The following is an 11,346-nucleotide window of genomic DNA, read 5'->3' on the forward strand; positions in this document are numbered from 1 at the left end:
TGGAATCGAATGAAACTTTCTATGTGTGAATGCAATGATTATCTACTGTATTTTTCACTTTATAAGACGCAATTATTTTTTTTGGTCAGTGTGTCTTATAAAGCAAATACTAATGAGCGTGCATTATGGGAGTGCTCATTAGTATTCAGGAGGCGTGTGTGTGGGGATGAGTATACCGCTGCCAGTACTGGCTGCACTCACCGCTCCCTGGTCTTCTGGACACTACGCTGTGTCCTGACTGTGTATAGTGTCAGGATATACTGCACATAGGCGTGCACTATGACCTACCGCCGTGGGAAGTCAGGTCGCCGTGCAGCTTGGTGCCAGCAGAAGACTAAGGAGCTGTGAGTGCAGGAAGAGTGCACCATCCAGAGCAGGAGCGGTCAGTTCATTTATTTGTTTTATGTCTGATCTGAGAATAAGGATTGGGGGTCTGATATGAGGTCTGATAAAGTTTGGAGTTCTGATTGGGCGGGGTCTGATGAAGACGGAGGGTCTGATCTGAGGTCTGATGAAAAAAAAATGTTTCTGATTTTCCTCCTCTAAAGTGAAAAATACAGTATTTAAGTGATTACAATATCAGAGCGAAAGGATACGTTTATTGAAATTAAAAGGACGCTCTTGTACTCTGCTGTGCCGTCTGAAGCCTGGATACAAGATGAGATACGATTGGGCATGGAGGCATACAGGTTCCGTATGGTATCCTGCAGCAGATTTGGCCACTGATATTACAGATGGGCCTGTAGATCCTGCACACTCATACATTGCCGAAGCTGGCATCCCAGCTGGTCCCATAAATGCACAACTGGCGATAAATCTGGTGACTGGGCAGGCCATGGAAGTGTTGCAATCCGAAGTCATTCCTGGGAAACCCTTACTGTGTGTAGGTGAGCATTATCCTGCCTAAAAATGCCAGGTGGAAGCCCAGCCATAAGAGGCAACACAAGTGGCCACAGGACGTCCTGCACATATCGCTGACCTGTTAGTGTCCCTTGTATCACTACTAGGGGTGACCAATTGTCATATGCGACAGCTCCCCAGATCATCACACCAGCAGTTCAGGCAGTGTGTCTGTCACTCCACAGCAAAGGCAGGAATGAAGCACTCGTGACCTCCTTACTCAGACCCAACCATCGTGGGATCCCAGACAGAACCTGGTTTTGTCGTTAAAGACAATACAGTTCCAGTGGGTAGCAGTACTGGTTTCTTGATCATGACACCACTGCAGGCAGGGGCAGATTGGCCATAAACCAGAGATATTTCCTGGTGGGCCGATGCCCAAGGGGCCACCCAAGCCTCCATCTCTGCTGCTGGCTGGGTACAGAATAAGCAATTAGGTAATTAGCCACTCAGGTACTCATGTACCTGGCCAGTGACATGCCCTCCTGAATTCAACTATGTCCTGCAATTCACTTCCTAAGCCCCTGCTCCATATCTTAATCAGAAACAACTGAAAGAAGAGGAGAAAAAAATGGCTGCTGTTGATGGCCAACTCGGAGGAATAGTTTTGAGGCAAGATATTGTGCAGCACTGTGGTATGTGGTATTTTGTTCTATGATATTGCTGAATTTTGTTGCCCTGCCTCCTGTCAATTTAGACCCTCCTACCATATAGGGCCACTTTTAGGTATTTTTTCCAGGGCCACTTTAGGTTCCCAATCTGCCCCTGACTGCAGGACATGTAATGGGCGCTGTAACACCAAGTTTCCTTCTGCTAAATGCTTGGAATTGGTCCAGGCAGAGCCAGGGGTGTGTAATGAAGATTGTGGACAATGAAACTGTGGTAGCTGCAAGCACTTGTCAACAGATCCCATGATCCTCTCTACATGAGTGCGTGCCCTGATGTAACCACTGCTCCCAACACCTCCTAACAGCTAGGTCAGAAGAGCCTAGATGGCGGGCAATTTGTGAAAACGACAATCCTGCTACTCTCAGTCCAATAACATGCTCCCTTTCAAAGGCTGCCAACTAGGCATAATGTCTTTAAGTGCGTTGTGGAGGCATGTCTACCAGTCAACGATCTCTCACCAAGAGGTACACTACCCAGAAGTAGCATCTGAGAGCTTGGAGGATATCTTGAGGATAAGTCATCAATATTAAAAATTTGGACTGCCTCTTTAAGGGACAGATGTCATAGTAAAGGTTACCTACTTTTTATTCACTTTGCAAAATGATTAACTACACATGCTAATTTTTTTGAAACAGTAACCAAGTTTCATGCCTGCAATTTTAATGAGGTTCTACATAAAAGATGTGCTATTAAGATAACATGGAATGCTGTAGGGCTAGTAATCCTCAACTCTTTCCCAGTAAAACAAAATTATTAACTTTTTAAAAGGAAACACAACTCATAACACATTTGCCTTGATGTTATAAGAATTCTTGGACCATAAAGACCAACTTCCCCCTTAGACAAATTAGGGCCAATATCCGCTTTCCAATGAAATGGAATGGTCTATTTTGCCACTTTAGTCCTGTTTAACTACTGGGTGCATTTGTACTGCTGAATTTTAGGGTTAGCTGGTGGATGCTGACTACAAACAGTCTTTTTTGTAGTCAGGTTCCATCACTAGACATCCCAGAGCTCAGGAGTCATTGTTTTTGCAGCTGCTTCCTGTTTCTGTCCTACAGCAGACAGCAGCAACGGAGAGGAACCATCTCAGAAGAAGCTGGAAGAAAGGAAAAGCCAAGGAGATATTACAGTCTAAAGCGGTGAGGGGTAAAAAGAAGCACCGTCCTCAGTGTGGGAGTGAAGGATTTGACACACAAGGTGGAGGTGGAGATTGTGTAGAAGATGCCACAATAGATGCCACTTTGATGAGACAGTGATAACATAGGGGGCTGCAGAGTGTTAATGACACATATCAATAAAAGGGTGTGGGTTTTGATTTGTAATACTATAGAAATGTTGAAATTAGAGTAACATGAAAGAAGACAAAAAGAAAAAAATTAAAACGTTAAATTATTATTTTTTATTATTATTGACCCAATTCACCACCGCCCCCCCAATTCTAAGCAAGGAGGACTTCGAACTACAATACTGGATTTTATATCATCTTCTGCACAACAGCATCGCCATGCGATTTTCTATTAAGGAACTAATACAGGGTCATTACCAACTACAAGCCGTAAGCCGTGAAAGAGTGAACCACCTGCCCGTCCATGTGAGGACGTCATCAGTCTCAAGGTCTACCCGACATCGATACATGTCTGCAGGTCAGCGAGTGATGCGAATTAGTGCGGTATAATCGAAGGGTGAAATCGTGGACACGTAAGTGTATTCATTACCATTACAGCACTAGTGTCTCAGGACTAAGGGCTATATACGGCATATCTATATCCCTGCAAGATTGCTGTGGTTGCTATTGACTTTGAATACGCTTCTTTGGGCCTGTATAGCGGGACGCCGCACTTGTGCCATGAGTTTGGTCCTCATACCATAGGAAGAGAGACTATTTAGAGTACTGTTTCAGCCCAGGACAATTTTTCTAACGATATTTTACGTTTTTTATCGAATGGTATCGATTTTATTGTTTGGTGATTTATTTTATTGTATGGTTTTTATTTGCATTCTTTATTGTACATTAAATTTATTGTGTGGTTCCAAGTACTAGTGAGTGCCCAGCCTCCTATATACCAATTCATGGTAATTTTATGAAATTTATATTTTAATTCACACATACACTAAGGGAATAACTGTGTTTTTAATAATTAATATACATTTTTGGTGAAATGAGCTGTCATTGATGCCATTTTATAGTTAAAATTGTGATTTTAATTTAAAAAAAAAAAAGAAATTTTTCTTTTTTCAATGTTAATAGTCCCACAGGGGGACTTGTACATGAAATCCTCTGAGCTCTTAAATAATACAGTACTTACATTATATAGACAAAACACTGGGACTCACCTCTGAATCATTAAATGTAGATGTCCCATTAGTCCCAGTGCCACAGGTGTATAAAATCCAGCCCCTAGGCATGCACTCATACCTTTACAAACATTTGTGAAAGAAAGCCGGGTCATTCTAAAAAGCTCACTGAATTGAGCACAGGACTATAATAGCATGTCACCACTGAGACAAGTCAGTTTGTGAAATTTCTTCCCTACTAAATATTCCAGTGCGTGGTATATTGGAACGTGGAATTGTTTAGAAACCACAGCAACTCAGCCACGAAGTGGAGAGCACATAGCGCTAGTGTGAAACTAGCCTTATACCCTATGTGTTTTTACATAGCTGCTGTGACCTATGGCCAGTGTCAAGAAGAAACGCGTGACATGTTTACCTTCCCATTTCTAATGAGTTTTCCACCTTATCAGTTCCAGCACAGCTCCCATGTATCACACAAAAGATCAGCACAAGTCCCTGATTATGACTCAACACAAAGCATTTGAACAGCAGAATTTAAGGAGGCAGGCATGTAAATGCGCCATCATTCACTGCTTGTAAGTAACTACAGTATATATAATACACACACATACTGTATATACTATTATTTGAATCATGTTATCCTGTCTACAGTCGTGGCCAAAAGTTTTGAGAATGACAAAAATATTAGAAATTGGAAAAGTTGCTGCTTAAGTTTTTATAATAGCAATTTGCATATACTCCAGAATGTTATAAAGAGTGATCAGATGAATTGCATAGTCCTTCTTTGCCATGAAAATTAACTTAATCCCCAAAAAAACTTTCCACTGCATTTTATTGCTGTCATTAAAGGACCTGCTGAGATCATTTCAGTAATCGTCTTGTTAACTCAGATGAGAATGTTGACGAGCACAAGGCTGGAGATCATTATGTCAGGCTGATTGGGTTAAAATGGCAGACTTGACATGTTAAAAGGAGGGTGATGCTTGAAATCATGGTTCTTCCATTGTTAACCATGGTGACCTGCAATGAAACGCGTGCAGCCATCATTGCGTTGCATAAAAATGGCTTCACAGGCAAGGATATTGTGGCTACTAAGATTGCACCTCAATCAACAATTTATAGGATCATCAAGAACTTCAAGGAAAGAGGTTCAATTCTTGTTAAGAAGGCTTCAGGGCGTCCAAGAAAGTCCAGCAAGCGCCAGGATCGTCTCCTAAAGAGGATTCAGCTGCGGGATCGGAGTGCCACCAGTGCAGAGCTTGCTCAGGAATGGCAGCAGGCAGGTGTGAGCGCATCTGCATGCACAGTGAGGCGAAGACTTTTGGAAGATGGCCTGGTGTCAAGAAGGGCAGCAAAGAAGCCACTTCTCTCCAAAAAAAACATCAGGGACAGATTGATCTTCTGCAGAAAGTATGGTCAATGGACTGCTGAGGACTGGGGCAAAGTCATATTCTCCGATGAAGCCTCTTTCCGATTGTTTGGGGCATCTGGAAAAAGGCTTGTCCGGAGAAGAAAAGGTGAACGCTACCATCAGTCCTGTGTCATGCCAACAGTAAAGCATCCTGAGACCATTCATGTGTGGGGTTGCTTCTCATCCAAGGGAGTGGGCTCACTCACAATTTTGCCCAAAAACACAGCCATGAATAAAGAATGGTACCAAAACACCCTCCAACAGCAACTTCTTCCAACAATCCAACAACAGTTTGGTGAAAAACAATGCATTTTTCAGCACGATGGAGCACCGTGCCATAAGGCAAAAGTGATAACTAAGTGGCTCGGGGACCAAAACGTTGACATTTTGGGTCCATGGCCTGGAAACTCCCCAGATCTTAATCCCATTGAGAACTTGTGGTCAATCCTCAAGAAGCGGGTGGACAAACAAAAACCCACTAATTCTGACAAACTCCAAGAAGTGATTATGAAAGAATGGGTTGCTATGAGTCAGGAATTGGCCCAGAAGTTGATTGAGAGCATGCCCAGTCGAATTGCAGAGGTCCTGAAAAAGAAGGGCCAACACTGCAAATACTGACTCTTTGCATAAATGTCATGTAATTGTCGATAAAAGCCTTTGAAACGTATGAAGTGCGTGTAATTATATTTCACTACATCACAGAAACAACTGAAACAAAGATCTAATAGCAGTTTAGCAGCAAACTTTGTGAAAACTAATATTTGTGTCATTCTCAAAACTTTTGGCCACGACTGTACATAGAATTGGTGTAATTGGTAAAAGAAGTGGGATCCGGTTTCTTTATAAAAGTTTCTGTACTTATAGTTTTTGATGGCATATTGCAATGCTATGCCTTTAACATGTGATAAGTGCGGGTCAGACCATCAGGACACCAAATAATGGCTAAAATTAAGGCATCTCATGATACCACTACATTCCACTACATTCCACTACTCTGACCCTCCCTTCCCCCGTACACATGCATGCTCACATGCCTAAATTGTGACTTACAAATACTCGCTACCCAGAAGGTGAACTTTTTGCAGAATTGTCATATGAACCGTACTTCCTGCAATTACATGCTCTACAATGGAGAACCCGAGACCACCCTGCCATGGAGAAATGAAGCCATTTAGAAATCAAGAATTCATACGATAATAGATAGGGAAAATGTCACCGCATGTATTGTTTGGTTAATGAGTTTTAGCGGGAAATGTATTAATTGTCTGTAAATGGCATTACTATTTTCAGCTTTATGTGACAATAGTTCTCCTCGCATATCTTGGATCATAGACTACAATGGGGAAGATGATGAGATATGATTCACTGCAGCAAGACGTATACAACTGCGACAAATAGAAAATGCAACAACCTCATAGGGTTAGTATACGATGTAGGCACAGCCAATATAATGAACAATACAATGACTTTCTAGTGTGGCAGCGCTGTGCAGAACAGCTTATACCAGCCCAGGCATTCTTCTTTCCCAAGCATTGCGCTAGTGGCCGGCGGTAGTCATGTATATCGCTTTGATTTTCAGGCCAGCGTTTCCATACAGTGTTCATATATACTGTACTATTGTGCTGATGCCTGTAGTTAGGGATGAGCGAACCCGAACTGCAAAGTTTGGGTTTGTACCAAACTTTGCGAGTTCGGGTACCCAGACTAGAACCCAGACTTTTTCACTGAAGTCCATGTTCGGGTTCGGTGTTCGGGTGATTTTATTATTTTCCGTTATAACATGGTTATATCGGAAAATAATAGGACAGAATGCAAAACAATATAGCCATTTAGGGATTAAAAAACAACAACTCACCTCATCCACTTGATCGCGTTGCAGCAGTCTCTTCTATCTTCACTGAACAGGACCTGCCAAAGGACCTGCGATGTGAGTGATGACGTCACTTCACTCACCATGTGGGAGAGCGTGGTGATGTCATTGCGCACCTCGCAGGTCCTTTGGCAGGTCCTGTTTAGTAAAGATAGAAGAGACTGCTGCAGCGCGATCAAGTGGATGAGGTGAGTTGCTTTTTGTTTCTCAACCCCTAAATGGGCATATTCTTTTGCATTCTGTCTTAAAGGGGTTATCCCATCTTAGACAATGGGGGCATATCGCACCCGCACCTACAAGGAGAACGGAGCGGAGAAAGTTGAGGAGGGCGCACTGTGGATGCGCAGCCGCCCTCCATTCATTTCTATGGAGCCGCCGAAAATAGCCGAGCGCTGGCGGGGAGCTGCGCCTGGTGGTGGATGGACCCTGGGAAACCCACAACTCTCCCCAGCTCCGTTCTCCTTGTAGGTGCAGGTCCCAGAGGTGGGACCCGCACCTATCAGACAATGGGGGCATATCCTAGCAATATGCCCCATTGTCTAAGATGGCATAACCCCTTTAAGAATGCTGTTATTTTCTGATATAACCATGTTATAAAACAGAAATAATAAAGTGAAGTTTGGGTTCCCCTTGAGTTCAATGGGGTTCGTGTTCACAATCTTTGTGAATGGAGCAGGTGGACACAGTTAAAAATATTAACTCACCTCATCCGCTTGTTCGCACAGCCGACATCTTCTTCTTTCTTCTTCTTTCAGGACCTGCCAAATCTTCTATCTTCTATCTTCATTCAGCAGGACCTGCGCTGACGTCACAGCCCTCACCACGTGTTGAGCGTGATTACGTCATCAAAGGTCCTTTGGCAGGTCCTGAAAGAAGAAAAAAGACATGCCGGCTGCGCGAACAAGCGGATGAGGTGAGTAAATTTTTATTTTAGTTTTTTAACCCCTCAAGCCACATTTTAGTAAGCATTCTGTATTAAGAATGCTATTATTAGGTGCGGCAGTCGCCCTCCATTCATTTTCTATAGGGCCGGCGAAAATAGCCGAGCACTGGCTCGGCTATTTGCGTCGGCCCCATAGAAATGAATGGGAGCGGGGCCGCGCATGCGTGGTATGCTCCCATTCACTTCTATGGGGAGCCAGCTTGGTGGTGGCTGGACCAGAGTTTTCCAGCCCCCACCTTGCGGGGCACCGTTCTCGATATAGGTGCGGGTCCCAGCGGTGGGACCCGCACCTATAAGACAATGGGGGCATATCCTAGCGATATGCTCCCATTGTCTATGATGAGACGACCCCTTAAATAAACCTGCTGATCTTGCTCAGAAGTTCCTCTTATGAGTGGACGAGCAGATACTACTGAATACTGCCACCAGCTGTGTCCACCTGCTCCATTCACATATCCTAGTGATATGCCCCCATTGTCCATGATGAGACAACCCCTTTAAATTGGAAGTCAAGATTTACAGCGTCCCAAGAAAAATATTCTAAATTTTTTTAAACCAGCACTTTTATGTGAATACCTGTAATTGCATGTAGAAAAACCTTAAATAAAGCCACTGAGTTATTCAATGAAATCTATCTGTAAGGCCTCTTGCACATGACTGTATGGCTTTTTCAGTATTTTGCGGTCTGCAAAAAACAGATTTGCAAAAAATACGGATGACGTCTGTGTGCATTCCGTTTTTTGCGGAACGGAACAGCTGGCCCCTGATAGAACAGTACTATCCTTGTTCATTATGCGGACAACAATAGGACATGTTCTATCTTTGAATGGAACGGAAAAACGGAAATACAGAAACGGAAGGCATACGGAGTACCTTCCGTTTTTTTTGTGGATCCATTGAAATGAATGGTTTTGTATACAGAATGCAAAAAACGGAGCGTAAATGGGATGCTTGCGGATGCTTGCGATTTTCATGCAACCCCATTCACTTCTATGGGGCCTGCGTTGCGTGAAAAACGCAGAATATAGAGCATGCTGCGATTTTCACGCAACGCACAAGTGATGCGTGAAAATCACCGCTCATGTGAACAGCCCCATAGAAATGAATGGGTCGGGATTCAGTGCGGGTGCAATGCGTTCAACTCACGCATCGCATCCACGTGGAATACTCGCCTGTGTGAAAGGGGCCTTAGTCTTTCGGACAAATTTCTTAAGCTGCCCATTAGTTAATTAGGAAAATGAGCTGTTCATGAATGGACAGTGAGGAAATAAAAGGGAAGGACTAGTGGTTCATTGTCCTTTAATGAACCTCAGAGGATAGGTGATAAGTGTATGATTGGTGGGGGTTTAACTGCTGGAAACTCCAGTGAATGTTCCAAATATAGAGGAGATGGCGCAGCACTCAACCTTGGACAAAGAATCTTTAATTAGCTCTACAGCAGGTACAATCCCAGACAAAAGGGGGAATTTATCAAGCCCTGTCCACCCGAATTTTGGCTTCAAAATGTCGCAAATAGGGCTTTTTTGGGGGGACTTTTTGGGTCAATTTTTAAACTTTTTGTCATGGCACTTACTATAGCCCCCTATAGAATAAGGGTTTGTCACACGAACGTGTAAAGCCCATGCCCGTGCTGTGGACCGCAATGCACGGCCACCGTCCGTGGGGCAGGCGCATGGGGATCGCAGACCCATTCACTTGAATGGGACCGCAATCCTTCCATTCCGCAAAAAGATTGAGCAAGTTCTATCTTTTTGCGGTGCAGAAGCACGGAACGGAACCCCAGAAAGCACTCCGTAGTGCTTCCGTAGTGTTCCGTTCAGTACCCGTGATCCGGAACGGCCACGGAACGATGCCCGTGTATTGCGGATCCGCAAATGCGGTCCGCAATACGGCAACGGACATCACACGTCCGTGTGAACGAAGGTGATCAGAATTTCGGAGTAGATCATTTTGTGTCACATTTATAAAGTGCGACTTTAAAAAGTTGCTAAGAAGTAGCATCTCCGCCCCAGGCATTCCCCAGGCGTTCTTTTACTGAAATAACCACATTGCACTTACCCCAAATTTATAACTGTGCGTTGTTTTCATAAATTTGGCGCAGGTGCGTATAGCAACCCCAGTCTAAAAACTAACCTCCAGTACACCTACAATGATAAATTCTCCCAAAATGTATGCCTCCTCCATGTTGTAGGCCCTCTCCCGTCTTTGGCTTACAAATACTGGTGCAAGATATTGTCCAAACTAAGCAAGCGTAAATGGGGTCTACAGCATGCAAATCTACACCTGAGTCTGGTATGTGGACAGATGGTGGTTTGCTGGTATTCCCTGAGCACAAAAACCCACAGGAGCAGAACTAAGAGTCAGAGATAAGATGATTATCCTCATGGTCCGATGCTCTGGAACTGAATTTAATGCCTCAGCAATCTCACATCTCTGTATAAGTATATGAGTCACCTTCATATCATACAATGTAACAAAACCAATCACGGACATTACTCCGCCACATAAACACTTCTACAGGTAAAGGATACCGTTTATTATTTATTGCTCATTATTTTTTTCAGGCCATATTAGAATAAGGCCTCTTTCACACGACCGTATGGCTGTTTCAGTGTTTTGCGGTCCGTTTTAAACGGATCCGTTGTGTTTCCGTTTCTGTTCCGTTTTTCCGTATGGCATATACAGTATACAGTAATTACATAGAAAAAATTGGGCTGGGCATAAAATTTTCAATGGATGGTTCCGCCAAAATGGAACGGATACGGAAGACATACGGATGCATTGCTGTACAGTACAGACCAAAAGTTTGGACACACCTTCTCATTCAAAGAGTTTTCTTTATTTTCATGACTATGAAAATTAGGGTTGTCCCGATACCGATACTAGTATCGGTATCGGGACCGATTCCGAGTTTTCTCGGCGGTACTCAGCCGCCGATACCCCGCCCCGATACATAAATAGAATACTATGGGCGTAACTATGGGCGGGGCCCGGTGCAGTCACTGTACTCTTACACCGGGCCCCGCCGCTCACCAAAGTATTTATAAACGTGAATCCTTATCCTGTTATTAAGTTGAACTAACGCTGCCCTCTCCCATGTTCCCCTGTATCCCCCTGTATCCCCACAGCACTTACTTAAGCTTCCATAGCAGGCAGAGCGGACGGCAGCAGTAACGTCACTCACTGACGTAGAGCGTCTGCTCCGCCCACTTTATGAGTGAAGCAGGCGGAGCAGACGCGCGACGTCAGTGAGTG

The sequence above is a fragment of the Bufo bufo genome, chromosome 3, assembly GCF_905171765.1.
Source record: "Bufo bufo chromosome 3, aBufBuf1.1, whole genome shotgun sequence".
In the NCBI taxonomy this organism is placed as follows: Eukaryota; Metazoa; Chordata; class Amphibia; order Anura; family Bufonidae; genus Bufo; species Bufo bufo.